The 26,996-nt window shown below is 40.4% G+C and overlaps 1 protein-coding gene across 1 annotated transcript in view; it reads left to right on the top strand.

The window, feature by feature from the left end:
• Nucleotides 1-26,996, top strand: part of elfn1a (extracellular leucine-rich repeat and fibronectin type III domain containing 1a) — a 77,682-nt gene that overhangs the window by 31,022 nt on the left and 19,664 nt on the right. The window contains exon 2 of the mRNA XM_037090206.1: nt 18,810-18,900. The gene's annotated coding sequence lies outside the window, so the exon portion shown is untranslated. The remainder of the gene's footprint in view (nt 1-18,809; nt 18,901-26,996) is intronic.

Below are 26,996 nucleotides of genomic sequence, written 5' to 3'. Positions count from 1 at the left end.
GAACGCACATCACAGTTCAAAACAACTGATTTCAACCCCACAAGATACATAGACAACACATGGCATTAGTTTTATTTCTATTTTAGTGAATCAAACACCTTGCTTTCACATGTCACCAAGCGCACCTGGCAACACCTGCTCTGTAGCTGCTGGAGATGAGTCAGTTGTTGTCAAGAAACAATTCAACCCACCATTTCTAACACCGTGATGTGTTGTTTATGCATTAATTCGACCAGATTTGAAGGTAAAAAAAAACAAAAAAAAAACACGCTGGCAGAAGGGGAGTTTGTTGACGAAAAATAAGCCGAACTTACATCAGTGTGATTCAAGCAGGATGGCTAACAAGTACACTGCTACTAGTCTGTGTAACTAAGAAGGCGAGAACACAGAAAATAGATTGTGCTGAGTTGAGCATTATGGAAATTATGTGAATCCATGAGGGGTTCCTGGTTGGTACCTAAAGAAAACATTTCCTCAACCCACAAGTTTCCCCCATTCAGAATTCCTCCCAAAATGGCAATTCATTCAGAACGTGTGCTTGTTTACGATAAAAGCTGTAACCCCGTCTCGGTGAGCAATAGAGTATCATACTGCAAATTGAATAGTGGATTCTTTACAACCCCAAAGTTAGTTGAGAAAGTTCATTACGTCATGTCTTTATTGACACCACCTATAATGTGGAGACTTGGAGAAACCAGAAGCCATTTTGCCAAACATCTCGTCCCAGCAGAACGGTGATGTAAGCACACAGGCTTTTTAGGTGGCCGGTGTGCAGCCAGGTAGAATGGCATATGGCAGGGAGGCATGAGCAGTGTGCTGCAAATCACACTTAGGTGAACACAATCTCTGCCTTGACTTTCAGGTTTCATAAATAATGCAGCATGGGCAAAGGAAAACATTTGGATTTCCCAGGAGCAAAGACAAATACCTTTTACATTCCGCCTCTAAGTGCACTTGTTAGGAAAGGGAAAAAAAAAACATTTATAGTGCGAGAGAGATAGAGAGAGCTTGGAAATGTCACTTGACTGTTCAACTTTGACCCTGGAAAAAATCTATTGTCATCCATTTTCAAACAAGACATAAATCTGGGTGCTGAACCAGACGGCGAGGTGACCGGCTCAGTCAGGTCTGTCCAGGTGGTCAGAGTTCACACAGAAGCCAGACCCATTCACAATGTGTTTGTCTCTGTTTAAAGCCGACTCTCCCTTGAGCGTATTATAGATAATAATGGCTCGTGCATTCTTTGAAGTCTATACTGACAATCTCACTACTGCACTGTGAGAAGTATATGGAGTTTCAGGTGATACAACAGTGTGAAAAACAGAGTGAGAAGTGTGTAAACGTATTCAGCGTCTGGATTATTGTTAGAAACTGAGTGAGGAAATGTTTATAAGAGGAAGGTTAGGGTTTTTAAATAGTAAGCAACCTTATGGTCTATGTATTCCTTAAAGATCTGCTAACCACATGAGGGCATGTGTTTCAACATGCGTAGGTGTTTTAACTTTCTGTGCCAAAACCTAACCTGATTATAATCACAGCGCTGTCAAAACATTCAAATTGAAAACTGAACCTAAGGAAACGTTAAGTTACAACATAAAAAAATGTAACTTAACATATCTGTGGTTTTCAGAAACCACATTCAAAATCCTTGCTAAATGCTAAATCCGTTCTTATGTGCCAAACAACCCACTAGGCATAAATTACGCAAATGCGTGACATGTCACGAAGTCACAGATTTAAAAGGTGAGATGACTGACGAGGCGCGGCGTTTTCTGTGGAGGAGAGGAGCTTCTGTCCATGTGACCTTTTTAACTTTCAAGACCTTTGACACGTACAGGAACATAAATAAATACCGAAGGAAAGGGGGGGTGGGGGGCATAAAAGGTCTCCTTTAACCGCCTGACACAAGACAATTCACGCTTCACTCTGACGTCCATTCTCAGTGTATGTGCACCGGAGGCTTCAGGTTTCTAAATGACATGCTGATTATTGGAGCATTGTGGGGCTTCCAAACTATTTGTGATGTCGTAAATCAAATTTCTAGGCCCTCCTCAGAATATCAGGTTTTGCAGTTCGTGTGAAAACAGCCTCCTAGATTCAGTCTCTGCACAGACAGCGTTCTACATAGTGAAGCTCAAACATTCAGCTGTAGGACCCAAAAGAAAAACACATTATTGGCTGGAGGGGCCACTGGATAGTCTGGATATTATAAAATCGTTCATTAAAACAACCAGTTGTTTAAAAAAAAAAAGGAGGTGGCAGGATATATATTAGGGCTGTGTTGTTATTATACGTATCTCAACTCAAATGAGTCTTGATAAGATGAGGTGGGTTTTTAGGAGTAAGGCACAGCAGACACTCACTCAGTAGTGTCATAAAAAGAGACAATGAATAAATGAGAGAAAAGGTGAAAAGGAGGTGGTTGAGAGCCATATGAAGAAAACAAGACAGGAAAATAAGAAGAGAGGGGTTTTTTTTTCTGCCTCGGACAGCATGTGGCCCTTTGTGTGATAGCCGGCGGCTGTAGGAGGCTGTGAATAGATAAGGTTTACTAATGGGGTGTTCAGGAGAATGTTTCATTTATTATCGCACTCTGCTAATGCGACCGTGGAGTAATATTGAGTGTCGGTGCTATTCATGCAAGCTCTGAGAGGTTTACATTGTTGGGACTGTTAGTGGTGCTTCCAAAACTGTTAATCCTGCTGGAGAAGAGGCAGCTGCGGTCCTGAGAAGCTGTTATGAAGTGTGGCTGCAGAGCGGCCGTGGGCTACAGTACAGTATGTTCCACAGACCTGATACTTCAGTCCGAGCTCATTTACATTATCAACTATTCCACCATGGTGCTTGTGTTTTCTAGTCCTTTCTATTCAATGCAAAACCTGCTGTCTGCTTTACCCACAATGCATCTCAACCACAGACGGTCCTGATGGAGATTCATGTGCGTTATGCGAGCAGCTAATGTTGCCTGGAGCCTCTAGCCTGCAGTAGAAATGAGGAATTAGCTCTAGAGGTCTGGTAAGCTCACTGCTTTCTAACTTTTCTAATTCTATTTTTCAGGCTTAGGCTTTAACTGGCGCTTAAGTGACATCACTTTAGGCAATTTATCAGACTTTATGCAGCTCCTGCTGGGCCCACTAAAGGCTTATTAAAATATCCTCATATCTGCAGTAATACTGCCCAAGACCTGTAAACAGGCTTTGATGTGTTAAATCGATGTTGTATCTCTTTATCTTCCATAACCTGCAAATGTTTTTGGTTTTAATGTTTGTTTTGTTTTTTTTAAGCTTTTTTCTAAGTTCTAACATCATTTTTAGTTGTGGTTTAGTGTAAGTTTTGTTTTGAGAAGACATTCTCATATTCCACCTTCACTGGAGGGGCTGTAAAACAGAAATGGAATACTTAAATAAATAAAATGAAATCATCCATGATTAAAACCCTTCTTTCCACTTTAAATCATACATATATATATATATATATATATACACACATACATACATACATACATACATACATACATACATGGCACATTTAAGAATCTTGCACAGTGCATATGTGTCATATGTTCAGTTTGTCTTATTGTGTCGTCTCTGAAAATACCTTCAAAGCAGAGTTACCTATTCCGTCTAATAAAATGTAAATTAACCTCTCTATCACTGAGTCAGAGGTGGAATTCTCCTCCTGCCAGTTTAATCTCCCTGACAGCTTCAATAACCTCAAGGAATTCAAGCATATAGCAGAGAGCGAATCACAGGAATTCAGATTATTTAAAAAGAGAGTGTTAAGTATGGAACAGCAAATTAGGAGAGCCACACAGCAGATGATCAACAGGAGGGGGAACATGCATGCACTGGGCAGGAGACGTCTCATGGGTGCACAGCCCAGAGGAGCTCTGGAAGCAGAGAGAGGAAAGCAAATCCCAGGAACATCGCCAACACAAACAGATGTCGGAAAATGTACCAGAAATGCAACACAGCCCAGGTGCCGGATAGCAATATAAAAGTGCAAGAAAACGTGGAAACACATAACAGACACAGAAAAGTTTCTGTTTGTTGCAGACAAACACAAAGTATTGACCGATCTGATCAAACTCTACCCTCAGACAGTTCAGAGAGGTTGTTTGTCTTTATTTCTCTAGCCGCGTTTCATGCAGAGAATATAATGCATGCTCCCACCAGCGAGAGGACTCGCAGCAAGCCATCTAGAAGGAATAAAGTAAAGCACCATGAATGAACTAGTAAAGTGCTCCACACTGAAGGTTCAATCGGTCCAAATTCAGCAAGCCCATCCATTTAAAGTTAAACACAGGATTCCACAGAAGGGAAGAAGACAAAGAAAACAACAGAGCCGACGACGATGAACTGGTGTGCGCAGATGTTTTGTGCCAGGAAAAGAGAAGCCAGATTTATGTTTGAGTGAAGCAGCTGAATGAAAGCAAACGGAGGAAAGAGGAACGTGATGTTTCCCAACAAGACATCAGCTATCTGCGGCAGTCATCTCATCCCTTGATGCATGCAGCGAGTCTGGCAAATCCCACTGCATTAAAACAGAGTGCAGGCTGCTCAGTGATGCCGCATGACATGGCTCTATTTTTATTATCACTGTCATGTGAACTTACGAACTCCAGAGAGCAGAGCGCTTACCTGTGCTCGCGAAAAACAAAGCGTCTTATTTCATTTATTTAACAGATGCAGGATTCTTTAACAACTCGGCCTGTTCCATTCACTGCAACCAAGATTGTGACCAATCGATTCTAATAATTTGGTAGTGTTTTTTTTAGGCATGCCACAAAATATCACTCTTCTGCTCCCCTTTTATCACTACGACTCAAGTCCTATTAGATATTAAACCTTCCGGATGACTGAGGGAGGCTAGCGGGGGGGAAACTGGGTCTGCATTTGTGATGAGACATTAGCCTCAACGTGTGTGTGTGTAGCCCTCAGATAACCCAAGGATCTATAGAGTTGACAGTGAATAATACATGTTATGGATGTTCCAAAACCTACAATGCCATGTTTTCTAAGCTCTTACATGCTGTTTGAGAAATCAGAGATGAGAGTTGATACTAAACGTTGGTCCACGCATTGTACAGGTCAATCAGGTGCATCAGTTTCCCAGCTGTTTTAGAGGTTTTTGTGTCATTTTTAGTGCAACCTTTGTTGAATGTCACCCTCCTACATGTGTGTCATCTTAGCAACTTGAAGAATTAACCGTAACAAACTGAATTGAAAACATGCACACACGCTCCTTCAGGAAATGTAGAAATTAAAAATAAATTAGACCTTTTGTAAGCGGTGATATTTGAACTTCCGCTTTAGTTAATGTCGATCATTTTTCACTGGATGCCACCCGGTTAATGTCAGTGATTATAATCATGTTTCCAACAGCCGATGCTTGAATTTGTCTTTGTTTTTGTTCATGTTACTTGAGACAGGTGATCCATCACAGCAAACAGCATGTCATCTTTTATTCATGTCAAAGCAATGTTGTTGTAGCACATTACCAGCTTTTTCTCTCATTAACGGAGATTCTGAAGATTTTTTTTTCAACATTTTGTTGTGTAATGATACGTATGTCCTTGAGAGTGTTTTACAGCATACCTGCCAGCGCTTACAATTTTGCAGGAGTCTCCCTATTTTTAACCACCTCTCCCGCTGTGCTCCTGATTGGTTATTACTCCTGTTAATCTCCCAATTTCATAGGGGAGTTTTCTAAGTCTCTCTGTGGGATGTGTGTCTTGGTACCTGGCAACCCAACTCTGAGTTTGCCCATGAATGAAGGATAAAACAGGTCCGAACAAGGAAGAATCCAAATTTCTACCCGACCTCTTCTTCTGTGTTTGAAGGTCTAACAGACAATGATGGCTCTTCAATGGCTAATTCCCCAGAAGTCTGTCTTTTTTTACAGCCTAATGTTGGCAGGTGTGCTTGAGCTCAACCCAAACTATTTATTTGCAAAACCAATTAATCTTGAAAAAGTACTCCACTAATTCAGCATTGTAGTCTTATAACAACACTCAGTTTGATAAAAGGTAACGGAAGCAGTAGAACCAGAGATGCAGTCTATTTCCTATTTTGTCAAAAACCTACACCTTCATTGACTAAAATGCAATCAACAAAATCACGGGATCCATCAACTGCTAACAGTTGAGTCAGAGATTCAAATAATGTGGTATGCTAGCAGCGGCTAGCCTCAACTCAGAGGTCAGATGAGCTCACATCTGCAGTCGTCCACCGCAGAGCCCATTAACAGACTCTGATGTGTGAAATCACTGGATTTTCCCTTTAATTTGATGTGATTGTTAGAAGGAACAATAGAATTGTAGAAAAAGGAAGAGAAGAAAACCTGATAATTGATGTATAGAAGTACTTGATTTAAAAAGAAAAGCATGCAGATACTGAGCAGGTGAGACCTGCAGTAATCATCTCCTCTGTTCAAGAAGTGGTGAGTCTCTTTTGGTCTAAAAAAATAAAAGAAAGGGAAGCCTCGTTTCTAAAATAAAAACCCAACTATGGCACGCTGATGAGCAGTTAAATATGTAGTTCAAAAGACGAACCATCATCATTAAGATATTTGTTCTGTGGAACTGACTCAATTACATTACCCTGAAAATAGTAATAGATGAATAGATTGGATCCTGTGACCTACTTCCAGAAGTAGAAAACACTAAAAGTTTGGTTTAATCAGCATTCAGCAAGTTTTAACCGATGGAAAGTTTGCTGAACTATATTAACACCCTAACAGTGGCAGCTGATAGTGGCAAGCAGATTTGGGCCAGGAGTGATCATCCAACAGTTGGAGGGTTGGTGGTTTGGCCCCTGCAGTCCACATGTCGAAGTGTCCTTGGGCAAGCTACTGAGTCCAAAAATATCTCCCAGTGGCTTTTCAATCTTTGTGAGAGTTAGTGTGAATGGTTATTGCTTATAATGGGATGGCGGCGCCTTGCATGGGAGCTTCTCCTACCCAGTGTGTGTCAATGGGTGAATGCTGAGAATTACTGCAGATGAATTAAATGAACGGGGTCAATTTGACCCTGAACAGAAGGAGGGTATCAGCTCTATTCATTAACATCGCCCCATTACAAAAATGGGAAAAAAAGTAATGTTATTTTAATCTAATGGAAAAACAGGCAAATACAGGCAATGTTTATTAAGATTTTTTGAGATCTGGCAACTTTTGGAAGGTTAAACTGGGTGGCTGTGGTTCAAGAGGTAGAGCAGTCGCCCACCAATCGGAAATTCCGGTCTGCATGTTGAAGTATCCTTGGGCAAGATACTGAACCCCAAATCGCTCTAAACGGCTCCTCCATCGGTGTGTGCGTACGTATGAATGGTTATCGGTCCTGATGAGCAGCTGGAGCCGTGCATGGCAGCCTCTGTCATGAGTGGCTGCTGCAGACCATTTAAACATGCAACAGGTCAAACTGAACCACAGACATTGCTGCTGCAGATCGAACATAACACAACGGGAGGGTTAAAATGCATGTTGCTCAAACAGGCTAAGTAAAACCAAATTGATAACAAGCACTTAATGGCAAAGTCTAATACAGAGAGTGTAGGCCACATTTATTGGTGGAACAATATGAAGTAAGTGAAGGAAGTTAATGTGCTATAATAAGCACTTACACAAAAGTTTTTAGTAGTCAGATAAATTCTGCTTAATAACTCAGGCCAATGAGTTGGCAGCTGCTCAGAATCTAAAAACGGTGTTGATCCTTGCATGACTCAGACACTGTAGGTAATTTAAGCGAGGAACTATTTGTGTTTTATTGCTCCAACTGTACACTTTGCACTTTAGACACCGTGGTCAGTACATTATGCAATATCATTATGTTCTGCGAGACGTTTTTATTAAGATATAATGTCGTTCCCCGCAAAAAGGCCTTTGGAAACAAAACAGGAAACGACTATTCAAACATCTCAACCAATTCATCTCCGTCAACGTTCTACCTCGTGCCGCAGAAACGCACGGAGGCAGAGGCTTGAAGCGGCTGCTTGGCTTCACTCTTGACACTGTAGCTTCATCAGACCCCAAAGTGCATTACCAGCTCCACTCAAACCCTTTAATGAATCAACTCTGGCAAGACCCATCAATATGAAGACACTGAATAATGCCTTTAGTGCAGACACTTAGCTTGTTAGCCTCTCCATCCATTCTATAAGTGCTGATTGAGGAAACGGGGAGGCGGGGGGGGGTAGCTGCAGTGCACAGGTCGGTCTCATTTATGGTGTCAACCCAAATGCTTTTATGGTTAATAGAATTAGTTTGATTGATGTGATGTGCGGCCATTTCTATATCAGCGTGGAACAAATGTTGCAGTCATATTAAGATTTTCCCTCTCCGGAGTGTAAATCGAACCATGAAATGTTACACCTGTTTTGAACAGCTCTCTCACAGACAACAATACCTCTACATGCTCGTAGCTCAAGTTACTTTCTACTCTTTGTATTATAGATGATGTCTGTTCATTTTCCCTTTTTAATTATTCAACCCATTAAACAGGAGCCGATTACATCAGTCGTCACTCATATTGCAAGGAATCGACGGTCAACGTGTGGTCGCACTCTGCATTGCGTTTGAGGGTTGTTTTCTTTTTTTATGTTTTATTTGTTTTGGAAATAAAAAGCAAAAGGTGTACGCTTTCAGCCTGGAGTTTGCTGAGTCATGACTATTCATCCTCACAGCCACTGACATTGGTGTCTTAGCGGCTGCAGAGTAAAGGCGGAGCGCTGCGCTGTGATTTATTGAGTGGGCCTACTGCAGAGGGGAGCGGGGAGAATAAAGTGCTCTCACCTGGAAAGTGAGGCTCACTGTGGTCAGAGGAGATTTGCAGAGGCTCCGCTGCTCACATCACTGTAAAGGGAGCCAATGAGGTCTGAATGATTCCATATTCATGAGCGGTTTAATGAAGAGTCGCAGGAATAGAGTCCGCGGTGCAAAATTGATTCTTAACATTTAACAGTGTTGAATATATGAATGGACATGAGTGAGTGCGCCGGAGGTTGACACGATGACCACCTGCTCTAAATAATGAACATAAACGGTGCGGTGCAGAGGCTGTAAACTGCCTGAACACACTCTGTGTGTGTGAGGGCACTCTGCGTGCTGCGTCTTCGCTGGCCTTGCAGGTTTCTGCGTTAACATATGTACTGCGCAGCCCCCCCCCCCCCGGTGGGCCCGACACTCCCTCTCCCCCGAGAACACTGAGCATTGTAAGTTGAACCGGGTGAGATAACTTGTGCCATTTTTCATGTCAGATCGTGTCCCAGATATACATCACCTACCAGGAAATGTAGGATGCATTTCCCATCTCATGCTTGGATATTTGACATATTGCAGCCACTCAGTTCTACACAGTGAAAATTTCAATTCTCCACCGGTTCAGGCGTAATAATAAACTTAAACATGAGGCTTTAACAGCACTCTGTCATGCTGACAACGTCTGCAAGGGACTCCAAGGCCTTAAGGCTCACCAGGGATGCAGCAATTCCAGGCTTTTACGTCTTACAGTCCTCTAAGTCTCCTCTGATCCCATCAATTAAACTGCAAGCTCCTCTTCACGGAGCGCTTATACCTTTTGTCCTTTACACAGTAAAGACCACCTTCAAAGCCATCCACATAACCTGATTGTTACCTGGTCAATCTGAGCAAACTGGCATGAGAGATTATATTTAAAATTCTATAATAGATGGCAACCAGCCAACTGGAAAGAAATGTTTTAATAGTAAAAAGTGCAGACTATTAAAAACATGAAATAACACAGTTTGAAAAGGAACACAGGAAACAATAATCTATTGTTTCATAGAATTTTCCCTGTTTACAGATTTTACAAGATCTCAAGAAAACTAATTTTGTTTATAATTTTATCCCCACAACAAGATAATTTATCATGAGAAAATGTATTCATTAAGATATGAGATGAGGCCACTTCTCCAGGATTCCAAACCGGACCAACATGGCGGCTTGCTTGAAAACTTTGTCTTACATTACTGAAAGAGCTCAGTGTTTCTGATGAGATTTTTTTGTGGGAAATAGGCCGTGCAGTTGTTTTTTGACTCAACAATGTTTGGGTTTTATTGTTTTCTTTAGTAGATTCCAGAGGGGTCGGTCGCAGTATCCACATTTCCAGTTTATGCTGATGAGGAGCAGACAGTGCAGCACCTCATCTTTCGAAACACAATGCACAATGACCAGAATGCATTGCACGGCTGCTTGCATAAACAATAAATGAGAAGTGTGCAAGTTGTGGACACCTTGAGAATCACAGTTTAAATTCAAGTCCACTGCTAACACTGATGACTCATTTTAATGATTGCTGGAGCTGAATGCAGATTTTCCTCTGCTGTTTGTTTTACTTAAATCATTGCAGCGGTGCTCGATTTGTTGTGCAGTTGCTTCTTGATAGGGTCGTCAATCTCAAAACTAAGAGAAAACCGCTGTACAGGAGCTTCGCCGCAACATCGGGGCAGAATGGCGCCACATGTCCTCCCTGATGCCTCCAGCTTCCACTCACAGGAGTATCAGAGAAAGCATTTCTGATGAAGCGACCTCTTTGTAACTGCACAGTTATGTGAATTACAGTAGACTTTGCGGTTACACTACATACTCAAAGGCCAATTACTTGCTAACAAAGGGTCCATAGATTCATTAGCAGTCGCTTATTAACTGTCTCCAATTTGAAATATCAGAGATACTGAAGATTATTAGTGCAATAAAAGGATACAGGACTGTATGTGCGTACGTGACTCGATAGATTTTCAGACTGAAAGTGCACGCTGTAGCATGAATCCTTTCTGTTCGTGAAAAGAGCCAATGTGCATTAGTGGGTTCTCAGCGTTCACATGTTCCCGACTGTTCTTCTCCTGGAATACCAGCACACAAAGCCCTCTTTAACCGGTCCTGCCCTGAAGAAAATCAGCAGAAAGCAATAAAGGCAGCAGAGTAAAACCGGGCCGAGCCCCTGTTGTACTTGTCATCCTTATCATTCTACCCCACTTATTTCAGATAATAACAAATTACTGGCCGTGTCACTCAAGAGATCTGACTATGAACGAGAATAAAAGTCATTACGGTGCTTCACAAGATGTTCCCGATGAATAATCCTGGAGAGCGAAAAAAACAGACACGGGAGTACATTAATGTCTTTGTCACATGCATGTGTGCGAGGCCACTCTCGGGCACAGATTGCCATTCTGCTGCTATTCATCACCATTCAGAGCTGGCCCGGAAGAAAGAGGAATCTGCGTGGCAAAGATCAGGCATTAAATGAACGATTCCCCGGGCTCAAAAAAACAGCCCCAGAGTTTGTGCCACTTAATAGCTTTTCCTGCCTCTGTGCCCCCGGGTCCAGTCTGTTCACAGAGCACAGAAACGGCTCGGACAAAAGATTATGAATGCACCTCTGAAATGAAGTGTCAACAGCATGGTTTCCTTTAGTGTGGCAAAGGTTAACTGCACAGCTTTTATATGTTAAAACAACCCAAGAGGTACCATGCTGAGAGGGTCATCTTAGACTATGTATGTAATAAAATCCTGACAAGAGGCGCTGTGCTGCGAGGTACCTTTTGAATATGATGATAAATACCGCCAGGAAATGCTGAATTCTAAAGCACTGTAGTGAAACGGCAGGAATGAGAGGTCAAATTTAATTAAAGTGTTCAATAAATTATGTACTCTAGGTTATTTGTTTTTCCTCAGTGTGCTGCTCTCAAGTTCAGGGTCTCTGTCTGCAAAAATCTGCTTATTTATCCGCGTTAGGAATCCGAAAGGCTTCATATTTTACCACATTGCACTGGAGTGAATAAAAAAAAACTGTAATCCTTTTAAAAGGTGCAATATATAAAAAAAAAAAAACAGGTGTCTTGTCAAATTCATACTCAAAACAAATATGGGCCAGCATACCACCAGAATAACCTAAGTGTCATCATCCATGCTCATTAACCTTTTCTATGTTTGTTCTAGGCCTAGACCAGAAAAAGATGGTTTTCATGTGCTTATAGGCTGCAGATGAGATGTAAGAAATATAATATATATACAGCATATTTATATACATAAAATATTACAATGAACGAACCCTTCGGCACAGATCTGCCTTTCACAATTTTGTTATATTTTCCATAAATAACAATTATTTTGGAGACATTGGAGGGATTGTACTGCTGTTTATCTCTGTAAATTTTACTAATGCTTGGGAGAATATTACTTTTTAATACAATAAAATACAATATTCAGCATCCCTCGCAACTGCAATAATTATTATGCAGTCCCTTATCTCTGAATTAGAATAAATCTTCTAATCTCTGATACATTTTACAAGAACACGCAGTTGCACAGTTTATACATTATATGATTATTAGGTTCCAAGTTACATTAGCTCTTGTTACAACTTCTAAGATAGTTGAACCACTACAATGTGCCTTTTAACTGAATATTTCATCCGTTTTATTTAATTTTAATAGGCTAGCATGCACAATTTAACTTGAGATGCTGTTAGACGTTAACCTTTACATGACAAAGTGGCAGTTTCTTGCATAAACTTTAGTATAATCTAAAACGCAAATTTCATTCATGTAACAATACCTTAAAATGTCCCATTTGTTGTAAAGTGTCCACACACTGACACATTTTGTACTTAAGCACTGACGACTGCGTCCAGCCGTTTTCTTTTTTTTTCAGTCAAGCCATTACAACATCATTATGTGTGCTCTAGAAAGCATGCGATGCTGCTTTAATATTGAATGAGTGAAGGAATAGCACACCAGTATCTTGCTTTCATGAAGCTATCAGGAAACCCATTCTGTCTCCAAATGTGTTTTTTTTTTTTTTTTTTCACTGTCGATAGCATTTGCTATGGTTGAGGGTACAGTAAGTATTACTGCACGTCTATTTTTAGAAAGGCAATTTCAAAGTTTGCTGTGTGCATACGGATGCACACCGGTAAGTGTGTATATGCAAGGATCCTTCAGCGTGTGTGCGTGTGTGTGTGTGTGGACGTTGCTTTGCTCAAGGCTTGTTGTTTGTGTGTTCAACAGGCAGCACATACTCTCATATTCTCCATAGGGGAAACTAGCTGTGTTGCTCCATTTCCATACCTCCAGGCTCAGCAGAGACTGAGTCACTCAGATGTAAAATCAAGAACTTAGCAAGTTGAGTATTAGAAAATAATATGTAAATCAAATAACTTTATAATAACCCCCCAGTTCAGCTACTTCTTGGGCGGAACAGCCTGGCTGCTGTAATAAACTGCATTTAGAATCCATCCCAAATAGGGCTGGGAAAACATTATGGTACAGGAATATTTTACAGTACTTTCTCTTATAACAAGTTATTGATGCACCAGTGGCAAAATATGAAGAAATATGTGAGGAAATAACAGTTTTGACTTTATGTCAAAGACATCTTTTGAAGTTAGCATGCTAACCAGCTAGCCCCAGGCCTTAAAAACCTCTTTCTCCCAGTGAGGTGGCCAATTATTAAGTATTGCACCTTTAACATGCAGGCTTAGGTGTTAAACAGGCACTATGCCCAGACATATAGTCTCATCTCAGCTGTCAAATTATGTGGAACTGGCACCACAATATACATAATATACCAATATTGATGGCTATAGTGATATTAAAAGATCAAATATTGATATTGTGTTAATAATACACATTTAATAATATTGTGTAAATGAATCAGCACCTCTTAGATTGTGATTGTGATTTGTGACTTTTGATTGTTAGGTAAAGCCCCATTTAGGAAGAAAAAGCCCTTTGATAACTAAGGTTAGAGGAGTCAGTAATGTTTCTTTAGAGTTCAAACTGGAAATAATTTAAATGCAGTTTGTAAATCAGTGTCAATCAGTCCTGCTGTTATCATTCGCTCAGTAATCGTATCATGAGTAATTCTGGAATCCTCGCCCCTCAATCCAGTGTAATCCATTGAGATTCTTTTAATTATGTTAAAGTGAAAAAAACTTAACAAAACTGACCCACCCAGCAGCGTTCATACTTTTAGCCGGACTGCTGCTCACTCTGTGCAGTCTATTGCTTGTGACTGTGCCACAAAGATTTGTTCTGCTTTCATATACCCTCCTCCACCCCAGCTGCCACACTTTTTAAGCTTTGCAAAGTGAGGTGCTCCTTGATTGGCAGCACAGGATCAGTGAAGTACATAACAGGAAATGTTTTCACCACCTTAACCTCGTCATCCTGCCAAGACCAAAAATTGTCTAATTTAATACATGTTACTCTGACTCAAATGTACCAGTCAGGGACCAAGCCATGTGAACAGTGTTGTATTCTGTTACTTCCTCACACTGAGATTTATTTCTGCTGTTTGGCCACCGGCCATCGGAAGTTAATACATAGCGTTACGAGATAATGTGAGCCCGTCAGCGTCATGTCGGCTTATGCAACCTGATTTTATAATCATGAGAGACAGAGATAAGAAATCAAACTGAATGATGTGTTTTGACATAGAGTGGAGCACACTCTCCATTTCAAGCAGGTTACCAATCAATGTGATTAATGCTTTTCTTTTTACAAAATGGATTTGGATTTAGATGCTTTTTGAAGCCATGGGAAGCCGTCTACAGCCCAACACAGCCCATGGTACCAGGGTCAATACATTTTTAAGGGCACTTTCTCTAAATTGCTGTTGGTTGTTGGTAACACCTGATGCCTGCAGGGTTCACCCAGGAGAGCAATACTTGAAATGAGTCCCACCGAGGCTGAGGGAGAGCTGAAGTCACATGTGTATCTAAACACTCTGCACCAGCTTTATAGATGCTTCCCGTGAATTTATAACACTTTCATTTTCAAAATTGTTTCTTCAAAGCCAGGCCCAAAATGTGTATTCCTCTGAAGAAATGTATGCGTATGTGGCTGCTACACTCTGCAGAAGATAATTTAAATGTGCATGAGGTAACCTCATCAGAGCGCAAGAGCACAAGACATTTATAGCTCATCTACTGGCATGGTAGATCAACAGAACATTCATCAACAGAACATTAATCAACAACCATTTAGATAGTCAGCCAAAATGCCAAATATTTTATGACTCTGGCTTGTCAAGTAACTTAAATTATAATATTTCAAAGCTTTTTTTTTTTTACTGCTGATCGGATAAAACAAGACATCACCTGATAACATCACGTTGAGCATCTTTCACTGTTTTCTATTGTTTTCTAGCTCAAAACCATGAAAAACTGATAATGAAAATAGTTCAGCAGCGAAGTTACCAACTACCTGTCTGTCCTGAGAGGCAAGGTGGGACTTGAAACTGAGTAAGCGTAAAGCTAGACTGGGCTTTTGTTGTAAAACTACAAAAGGAAGTGCTACAACTCGCCTGGTAAAGATGGCTTGGTTCACACTGATGGCCAGAATGACCTGTGTGTGTATTGTTGAATACACAGTGTGTCACATGTAGGACAGAGGAATGGGCGATTGCATCCTCCTTGTTGATTTTTTAACACTTAAATGTAATATTCATTTAGAAAATCTCACTCGCTCCCATCTTAAGGAGGCCTTAAGTCTGAGAACCACTTAAGCACACTAATCTCTTCGATTAATGATCAAGCACAACTAGATGATTTGCCTTTTTCCTCGCAGAAAGCTGTGAAGGGCACAGACGATTTGACTCTGGGTCGCTTATTTTATGAATGGTTGAACTGCTTTCTTTATTCAGATAGATTACACAACACAGCTCTTGAATAGCAAATCTCCACTCAAGGTGGTAATGCCACAAATTAAAATCAAATTAGCTGAAACATCCTTAAAATATTGCTATGCTGTGATCCTACCATAGAAAGTTGACGTGGGACAGAATAAATTGGCACTGATTTGAATTCCGGACAGTTGCGTCAAGCTGTGGACCACAGCATGCTATTTTTGTCCTCATATCCATGTGCGCTCCTCTGCACGTCAGCAGCTGAGCAGAATCAGTCAGATCGGTGCCAGTGCTCAACCTTTCAGCGCTCCGGGTCAGCATCCTGGAGTTATGCCAGGGATTCCAGCTCCTCAGGACCATATGGGGTCTGTTTCTCTTCACCACCTCTTCCACTCTTCCCCTCCTGCAGTCCTGCCTCTGAGGCCATGACCTGACCCACTCTCATGTACATCATGTCTTATGAAAAGCAACACAAAGGATCAGTGTCTATGGACCAGAGAGAGAGAGAGAGACCTCGATGGATACTCCTCTAGTTCTCCAGAGGAAACGATCAGTACTTCACAGAAAAGGAATTTTATAGATTCACTGTATATTTTTAGTTTACCTAAGGAATTAACACAAGAGACCAGTTGTCTTATACAGTGTTACAAAATAAGGTGTAATATCCCTTATTGTAAGAAGATGCATTTGATTAGATAATTTCACTTAACAACTTAGTCTGAAAATCTCCAAGATTATGTTGTATCTTGAACATTGGCATCAATTTTATTAATGTGAAGTGTTGTGTATTATTACCTGAAACTAAGAATCATTGTGCTTTCATTAACTGAGAGGGAGCCTTTTGTATTGTTGGTCCTCTTCCAGAGTCTGCAATGTTGCACTGCCATGTTTCTACAGTAGCCCAGAATGGACAAACTAAAGACTTGCACTAGAGAGGGGCTTTTGCATTTTCAGGGGACTACCATGAGGAAGGAGGCGAGGGGTATTCAGTTGGTTGCAATCTATCGCCACACTGCTAAAAGCCACTGACTCATGTAAAAGCCAAACTAATAATAATTATAATAATAATAATATTTTAAAACAGGCAGTTATTACTTATTATTTTCAAAACATGTTTGGACTATATACATATATGCTTATTTATAAGCAGCCTTATAACAAGCCGACAAAAAAACACCTAAATTGAATTGAAACAGCAGCATAATATAACAGTAACTGACTGTACATATAGGACACATTCTCCATCTTCAATGATGTCGGACCGATGATTTTTACATACCTACAATCCTTTCAGCAGTTGCGTCATGGTGGCTTCCAATGTGACAAACTGTCATATTGGAAATACTAATCATTATTTCATGCTGAACAACATTCATGAAGGAAAATCACTTTCTTCCATATAATGAGCTCCACCTTAAATTCCCTCATGGAGTCACTTTGAGCTCATCCTTCATCTGTGGCAATAGAGCCCGCGTGAACACGTGGAGATGTGTTCTGTGAGAAGTTCTCGAGCAACCTGTCTGTTGAAGCCTGGTGGGGGGAAATAAATAAAGTTCCCTCTTGGTTGAAGCATGGCAGTCAGGGGCAGCTGCAGGACTGACCCTGCCAAGGACAGAGAGCTTCCCATGCCTGCTCAATGCCGTAAAATGGGTCATTGAACAGCTAAATGGAGTCATTATGACGAGTAATTAAAAGAATACTGCTGAAGACTCCCAAACTCCCCTTTTCTCTTGGTTCCGCTGCTTTCTGTGTTGTCATGGGCCTTTGCTGAAAGGCAGCTGCCTTGGGCCACTTAAACTATCACCCCTTTCACTGGAATGCAAATAGCTGCCTTAGCAGCTAATTGAATTGCATTATCTATTGTCCTCTCATTTACTGGAAATCTAGCCATTTTGCAGATTTCCATAACTGATTGTTGGAGATTGAATTTTGCCCGCGCTTTTCATCTGATACAGCATGTCATACTCTCTGAATCACAAGGGATGAGAGCACAGAATTGTTTCATTAGAGGAAGAGCAGTAATATGAATACTGATTGTGCAGTAATCTGGAGCTTGTCTTGTGCCGGTATTAATATGCATGTAGGTGGGAAAATTGCAGCCTTGCATTGCTGCATTGCTGAGGATTCTCAGTAAACAAAATCATAAAAGCAGGGATGGAGCACGGATAAGAGATGGGAAAAATCATGTTTCATTTTTATTTCACATATTGTAATGAATACAAAAACATCAATCTCCCTCAAAGCCTCACCTTCCCTTTATTTTAACTACCAATAAAAATGCATGAAGATTTGCCCATGCGGCCTCCCCCTGGGCGGTGTGTGCCGTACATTCTCATTCACTTTACGGGGAGTCATTAAGATGATAGGAGGGGAACTGATGTTTTGATTAATTAGTAAAACTAACTTTGGCTGGACCGGAAACTGAAACAGAGGATTTCATTAGCTTGTACTTGTTAGATAAGGTTAATGAGGTGGTTCTGATTCTTGAAAAAAAAAGTTCGGGGAAAAAAAGAACATTCATGCTGCTGAATTCATTTCAGAGACTGCAATGCCAAAAGAAGGTTATCCTCTGAAGAAGCAGCCTTTTATTACATGCCCCATTAAGAGCGGCCTTCATGGACTGGATTTAATATGTTGACTTAAATACGTGCATGTTAAATTAAAATGTTAAAGGTCCCATATTACAGAAAAGGATATTTGTTTTTCTGTTTTATTGTGGAGGAGAAAATAGCTATTGTGATCACAATTCCACAATCCCCATATTCAGTAACTGTGCCTTTAAACAAGCCGTCAGGACTTCTGTAAAGTTGTGATGTCACATCTATACAGTCACCGCCCTCAGCCACGCCCCCAACATGGCTGTGGTGGCAAAAATACCAAGGTTGTTGCTGAAACACGGGGTGGTGCTTGCATCAGAGTAAACTTTCTTGCTAAATAAGAGGATTCAGACAGGGGGTGAATAGAGGTGCTGCAGGATTGGGCAGTATGAGAAACATTATGTGTTTTCTGAACAGTAAAGCATGTAAACAATGTCAGTAGACACCAAAAATACAATATGAACCTGAAAATGAACATCTTGTGGGACCTTTAAGCCCTTTATATACCTGTCAGCATACAAGCTCATATCAATAACTATCTCTCTCCTTTATATCTTCCCTCAGAGTTCAAGAAGAGACATCAGTGAACATCTGCACTGCTGGAGGACACCAGGGATGCTCTCTCACACTGTGGACTTCAACCTAGATTACAGAGGTAAGTGCAGTTATGTGGTACAGCCTGAGTCAACTGCATCGCTGCATGAGCAAACGCCCCTTAAGAGGATCACAGAGAATCCATCGCTAATCTCCTGGTCAATACAAGTACAGTGCCAAAGAAAAGTCGCTCAAAGGACACGTCAACCCGAGGATGAACAGTCTGTACATCGCTCCATGTTTGTTAGTGTTGTGCTTAGGTGTCTCTGTTTCAGACTCCTCTTTTTCATTTAAGTCAGCATGTTGGCATAAAGAACTACAATGTTTATTATCATTTTAAGTAGGCAATATGGCGTCTATAAAGTAGTTAAATAAGAAATAAAGATAAACAAAAAATGAGTAGGAGTGTTAAAATAAAATGGCACTTTCAGCTACCTCACCAGAAGACAAATCAAATTAAATGGCTGAAAAATAATGATCTTATCATCCTATTAGATTATCCTTTACAAATCTATTTCAACAAGAAGATGTTACTCCTAATTCATTTCATAATAAGTAGAAACCTGTTTGAAAATTATTGTTAATGTCAACTAAATAGGCCCAGTGTGCAGGATTTAGTATCTAGTGGTGGGGTTGAAGATTGCAACCAACATATCATCGCTCGTCTCACCCTCCTGTACAGAGGCCACTAAAAATGTGTAAAACATGAAAGGCAGTCTTCAGAGACGATGTTTGGTGTGTCCACTGTGGGCTGCTGTAGAAACACGGTGCTGCAACATGGCGAAATCTCAGCAGAAGACTCGCCCCTTCAATGAATTAAAAAAAAGGTAACGAAAAACAAAAACTCTGAGCTTCAGGTTATTGTACTACAATAATACATTCAATTAGTGCCAATATTCTAATACATCTCTGCCCATAAAGTCAACTTAATCCTACTCATTGTATTTCTTAAAAGGTACTTCTGGCTCTGTCCCCTTTTCTTCCCACCTGTGATGAAGCAACAAATGAGTAGACTCTACTCTCATCCACTGATGCGTACACAGCGACAGGAAGAGCATGTGCATTGCACTGAGCAGCGTTACATGTAATCAGGAAGCCATTCACATAAGGGACATGGCCTCAAAATTTCATCATTGACTCACTTTCTGAAAATACATTTTCCTAATGCCCACAATCTTTCTATTTGACTGACTCATGAGTTACTCAACCAGTCTGTCAGGTAAGGCAGAGCGGATGAAGTGGCCTCTGGCTTCATTAAAAGCCAGTAAACACAACATATCACTGCTTATCCTTACACAAGAGTTGTTACAGCAGTGTTAACAGTACCTGCCAGCCATCTCAGTGACCACTTTCAGCTGTATTGAAGAAAATGCAGAGAGAAAAGTGTGATTTAGAACACCTTCCTCTGCCGAATGAGAATAACATAAAACATAAATTTCCGTCTTTTATAAATATGTATACACACAGCCATTCCCATCCCAGATGTATTTAAAGAAGTAATTTGGAGGCTATATGATGAGAATTTAAGTTTAAAACATGCAATAAACATATCATCAGAGTGTGAAAAAACAACAATACTGACACTATGTCAAATATGTCTTATGTCCTTTGTTGCAGAGAAGTCATAGCAGCAAAGTTGTGTGTTTCATTAGGGAGATATTAAAGTGGCAACCCTGCAACTTAGTCTCATAATTCAATAAAATAAACTCACAAAATATAAAGAGAGTAGACAATTTAACAGCAGTTTTCCTCAATAAACAGAAAAATACTACTATACACCGCCTGAATCCAAGCTCTCTTTTTCACCAAACCAAGATGAGCTGCCGCATATACTCACACGCTTCATTCACACCCGACATAAACTAATTTAAACCACCAACGCAGTCTTGGCTTGGTCAAATGTTAAATATTCTGGCACTGCATACCATTTTTGCATTTTGCTGATGGCCACTCTCTTGCTCCCCTGCCACCTCACGCTTCTTCTGACCCTGCCTGCTGTGCCCTCTTGTCCCATGAGTCAGGTCTTCTGTAAATCGCCTCCATACTGCATCCCCTGTCTTCAAACTGGCATCTGTTGGTCTCAAAGGCTGTGCTCAGTCCCAGTCTTTGGAGGCTGGTTAACTGAGCCCAAGTGGACGCAGTTACTCCCCCTATCATACGATGCTGTGGTGCAGGCAGACTTTCGCATCATTAGCGCCACAGCTAACAGAGACTTGCTAACAGCAGCTAGTCGCTGCAGTAAACCATAGCTAAAACAAAGAGTAGCAAGAATTATACCTTCAAATGAAATTCATAGCAAGTAGAAATTTCCACTTGTCCAGTTCCTTAACTCCTCTAAGGGTTTGTATGTGTGTTTGGCGTTTACATTGAATCTTTATGTCATCATGAAGTTTCTTTACAGGTAAAACTTTATGAAAATGGTGTGAAATCAGCAATACGATCTCAGGGAATGCTTGTGTAGCTATAAACCTTTGTCTTTCGTCCAAACTAAAGCCCCAGTTTCCTTTAAACCAAGATAGAAACTACACTGAATAAAGAGTTGCAACCTCAAAGAGGGCCTAAAACAGGAATGTATACTAATAAAGATAATGTTGTATGGGAAGCTATGGAGAAATTATAAAGACTTTCTGGAATCAGCTTTACACTTGGCAGATAATGTAATCAGTGGTTCATGTTTTATTCTATCAGCTTGCAACAAGACACTGTACGAGATCTGCCCGAGGCCTTAAATTGATATTGGATCTGCTGTTTTAGTGTCATCACTAACCAAAGAAATCCTCTTTAATGTATTTTTTATACATTTGTGTTATAAATCTTTGGATTTCATGTTTACATAATTTGTTTCAAATGGGCGCAGCTTCTCCTTTGATCGTTATTTAAACTGCAAGTTGAAAGATAATCAGCCGTTGTTTATGCGAACATTTGTATTATTTCTTGTCAGTCTTATAAGGGAATTCATACTTGGAAAGACTCCAAACATCGAATCCCTATTGGACGCATCTATGAGTGCTGGATCAATTGAATGACTTTGATATCATCCACTCTGCCTTTCAAATACGGCCAGAGGGATTTTTCTCATGTCCAGAAATATTTCTACACAAATTTCTTTGGGTATAAATATAAAACCACATCATTATGCATAGCGAGCACGGCGAGCCAATATATGCACACTATTTATTGCAATCCTAAAACAAGTTCTGGCAGCCTGTGAAAGAGTGGTGCAGTGTAGGTTTTAACCACAGCCGTTAAAGCTGCCGATGGAGTGCTGCTGCTGATGAGGTTGAAGTCGCGAGTCTGTGGGTTCAGAGCAGGAGAGGGACCACAAAACTCCCAGTTTAATTATTTTATTTTTAAAAAGAGTGTCCAGAGCAATATTCTTTTAGGGGACCTATATTTCAAAGTTTCCCTACAGAGATAATGTGCTTTTAGTTCAGTGATTTGTGCAAGATGTGGAAGGAATGTCCTGCCAACACTGGGTCTGTCTATCGATTTTTAACCTACATCTCTCTAACTGTCTTCTGTAAGGCTTGTTAGTGCAACTGTTCTAAGTCAAAACGACTGAATAGGTTGATTGCCCCCAAAACGAGATGGCTGTGATACAACCCAATCACCCGAGTTAATGTTAGCTAAGTGCGCTTCTGCAAAACCACAGATAAGTTAAGACTTAACTCTATCTTGCTGCTAAAGTTTTGATTGCCCTCTCCTTACAATGCTGTGCTCATGGTCTGCTTACGTTTAGGCACAAAAACCACTCAGTTAGGGTTAAGAAAACATCATGGCTGAAGTTGGTACGTCTACCTGTGAAAAATGACTGGCTTCAATTGCCAAAAGAAATAACTGCTTGAAATCTCCCCACAGGGTTGAACTGCAGTCGCTACTTGGCAGCCGTGTGGCTTGTAATAACCCAGCCTGATCAGCGATCATTACAATCGACGCCCCTAAAATCTCACAAATAATGCTACTCGTTAAGTTTCACTCACAAAGATTTCACCAAAGAGCAGAACGGAGGATTTCATACTGCAGTGTTTCAGGTCCTGCTGTCAGAAATCCAACAGAAAATGTAAAAGTCTCTATAGCAGTGTTGAAGGACCAGAAACTATTTGAACTAACATTAATAGTTCAACCTCCAATGACATATAATCAGAGCAGCGCGGTGCTGAGCCTGAAATAATTTGAAATCTAGTTAAAAGGCAGAATGTGCGTGTGTGCGTGTGTGTTTTAATCTTTTATCGATAAAATCAGTAAAAGGCAAACGGTTGGCCTCTGGGTCAGAATATCGCCAAAGCCACTGATCACTACAATGATTGCTCTTACGTCCAGGTCACGGCCGCTTTAAGCTTCAGCCCAATCGTGCCATGCGGTGCCAGCTCCTTTGGTCAACTTGGATTCCTAATTGATGGCACTAGAGGAGAGTTATTTGAATGGATTACCGTAAAGAGCATCATGGATTAGCCTGTGAGAGACATGGATCCTGGGGGAGCCTTAAATTGGTCACATAAAGTGATTATAAAACATCCATATGGCCGGCCATTATTGGGCTCCTTTCTCATCGCAGGAATTTAACCCTTCCTCATCGCTCGCTCAATGCATCGTTATCATTCTGGCCCGTGCGACCTCACGTTGGCTGCCATGTGCACGTTGGCTGCTGTGGTGTTCGTCTGTGTCCAGATGATCAAAGCCTGCAGGATGGTTGATACTGGCTGTAAATATAGCATTGCTTGATGTTGCATTACGTTGGGGAGTTAGCTATCAGGATGTAAGTAACACATGGTGACTGTATGAAACCAGCCGTCTTTTTTCAGGCAAGATTAGTGCGGCATACCACACTCTTCATGGCCGCATGATCCACATTTAAAGGCTAAATGACTGGTTTACACATCTTGATTAATGATTCATGTGATTACATTATTACTGGGAGCTGCGGTGCTCAATCAGAATAAAAGAAAATCCGACACTGTGCCTCCTCAGTGGTTCTGCGAAGGTTCCGTATTCCCAGAATTGAACTCATCCAATTGCCTCGCTGTCATCAGTCCTAATGTGCCGTAATTTTTAGTGATCACTTATTCACTTGATGCTCCCTCAGTCCATTAATTTCTTGATGCGAGTGACTCCTATCAGAAATAGGGCCACCAGAAGATTTAAGGCTGTGCCCTGGGAACGACGAGTGGAACCAAATCGGAGAGAATATGCCTTCAGTAAACATCCCGTGCAATTAAACTGACAAAAAGCTGAAAAAAAAAAGAAGAAAAAAAAATAGGTGTCCTGGTACTATCGCCACAAAGACTAGACATTTTCTAGACATCTCATTTAAAATATTCAATTATGTTGGGACTAACAGCTGCAAAATGTCGAGTTTACTTGGGATAAATGTTACAATTGGCTTTAGTCTCACATTATTTTGGGTTTCAGAGACCCAAATTCTGTATGTTGTGAAAATTACAATAATCTCAAAATCTACCTTTTTATGAATATTAAACATTTTATTCTGCCCTCATTTAAAACCATATGTAGATAAGTGTTCAACCCTTTCACAAACCAGGCAAAATCAATACAGAAAAGACCATGAAGCGTCATTACACCAAGGAAAGAACTGTCTTATGTTTCAGTCGCTATGTGTGCAGTGCATTGATATATAGTCCTTTGACATGAACAGTGAGTATCCTGCACAACAATGCTACTTTTGAATTAGACAAATTCAGACAACGAACCCTACAAATACACTTATTTAGGAGGGCTATTGATGTACGGAAGTAATGCCTAAAATCTATATTTATACACAATTATCATAAAAACAGAGAGGGTCTCAAGAACCCCTAACAGATCATTAGAGAGTAACACTTTACAGTAACCATTAATATGTTGTGAATTTAAAGTTAAACAATGAAATGCTAGATAAACCAGTTATTGAGCAATTTTAGTACACAGAATTTGTGTTATAAACATCAGTTGCAATTTACAATAAATAAAATGCTTGACAATTGATTTATAAAGCATGTTGTTGTTTGTTTACACTTATAACTAAATTAACATTTAATTAATTATAACTTTAACATTTATTAGTTGTGGCTGATATAGAATGATGCAAATAAGGTTTAAGTTACAGGGAGAAAAGATTACAGCCCACATGAAGTGTCACACAATGAAAACCTGTAAAATAAACTAAAACTACACTACCATGACCTTAAGCAAGTCAACCCGCGGCTCGATTGTATAATGTCATCTCCATTACTTTAATCAAACTTTGTTAATGAAGATCAGCACCAGCAGGCAGGTGGTGACTTCACAATGAGAAAGGCAATCATGCAGAAAATGAATGAAAGCTTACAAAAAAGAGGCCGCTCTCCGTTGACAGACAGCTGTCAGCCGCTCATTACAGACTCCCTAATGATTTCTCTTCCACACCACTGATAAAGAGCCGCGGCACCTTTCCCAGCACGACAGGGGACTCTTCTCAAATCATGACACCGCAATTCTTCCCTCTTATTACAAATCAGTCAGTCAGACTACAATCACTGGAGTGTAACTGTAGACTTTTGATTCAATGCAACAAAACAACGTTTAAATCATACAGACTTAAACACACACACACACACACACGTGTTCTTGAGTGGGAAAATAGGAGATAATTAGGGATTTGGTGTTATCGTCAACAGAGAAGGATTAAACACCTGAGGCCACTCACCTTTAAAGAAGGATCTCTGGCCATCTGCTTTTATGTTTCCTCTTGTTAAAAGATGTCCTTCGCTTTGCCACGTCACTTGAACATTTCTGTTGTATGACATGATCTACTGTGCTTTTATTAAGGCCTGTAAATGAGTGCTAGATTTCATAGACACTATAAATATACCAGAACAAATGGCGGTGTTCAGATGAGTTTTATTGACAATTGAAGAGCATGCACTATTATCCGTACGTGCACTCAGTTGTCCCCCGTCTTGCATTATGTAAATGTTAAGTGACTCATCATTTTTAATACGGGGGCTAAAACTGAAGTGAAAAACTGTCTCAGGTACATAATCTTCCTATTGCACTTCAAACAAAGTTTTCTCTGGTGTGAAGTCTAAAGAGATTGCAGGAGATGTGACAGCAGGTTACTCAAATGAGAAAACTGTCACCGGAATCATTTGATGAACCGTTTGCAGGAACTCAGTTTATTGGCTTTTAATCTGTCTGACTGCCGTCCTCCAACTTTATGATTTCAGCCTCCCCCTGACATCACTCCTTTAAAACAAATATCTATAATTTCCATTAAAACCTGCAACATTTGTTTACTTCTACTCGACAGGAAGTGACCGAACCATTTCGGGATTGACTCATGTTTGATGATGTGTTCTTCAGTGCCTCTCCGTTCCCTCATCCCTTCTGAAAGATAGCACAAAGCTGGAAATTGCATCGCAAATGGATTATAGATCAGTATCAGTGTCTGACTGTCCAACTTGGGTGGTAATGTGTCAGGATTGCCGCACAGTCCTGACAAACAATCACTCACCTGGTGTGTTTTGAAAATCTTGATAAAGGTGCAATAAATCCTGAATCCAGCTGATATGAGTGAATCAGTCAATAACGCTGACTTGAGTTTCATTTATCCACATCAGTTATTTCTGACTGTGAGCGAGAATCATCCAGCTCTACTGTACAGCAGGTGCATTTACTTATTAATTCACCTGCAGCAAGTGAGAGGGAATGAAGTGATTAAATCAACAGCTGTAACACCCTGATACCTGTAGACACACAGCTGTGAGGGTTTCATGAATAAAGAACACTGAGGTTACTGCGTCTAACAGTAAACAAAATACATAAACACCAAAGAGTGTAATTATTAGTTTACATTTCTTGGTGTCATTTTGATAAACGGCTCAGTTATGAATGACAGGAGTTGTAACAAGTGTGGGTGTTTAAAAACAGCAGTGACCGTATCTCCACTTTCACTGAAGTATGACTATTGAGAGTGCATGTTCACAGTGTTGGTTAGAAGCAACAGATAAATTGTTGAACATCAAGCTTCTGCTGCTCCAATGTAAGAAGTCTGGATGCAAACTTGAAGAAACTCACAATGTCTTAAGGTTTCCTGTCAATTTTCTTTTTTGTCTTGTATATTCCCGACATATTTGAGGTATGTTTTAACATAAAAACATATCGTATGATTGTTTCTTATTT

The sequence above is a fragment of the Acanthopagrus latus genome, chromosome 23 (genome assembly GCF_904848185.1).
Source record: "Acanthopagrus latus isolate v.2019 chromosome 23, fAcaLat1.1, whole genome shotgun sequence".
In the NCBI taxonomy this organism is placed as follows: domain Eukaryota; kingdom Metazoa; phylum Chordata; class Actinopteri; order Spariformes; family Sparidae; genus Acanthopagrus; species Acanthopagrus latus.
This window is presented reverse-complemented; position numbering and strand designations above follow the sequence as displayed.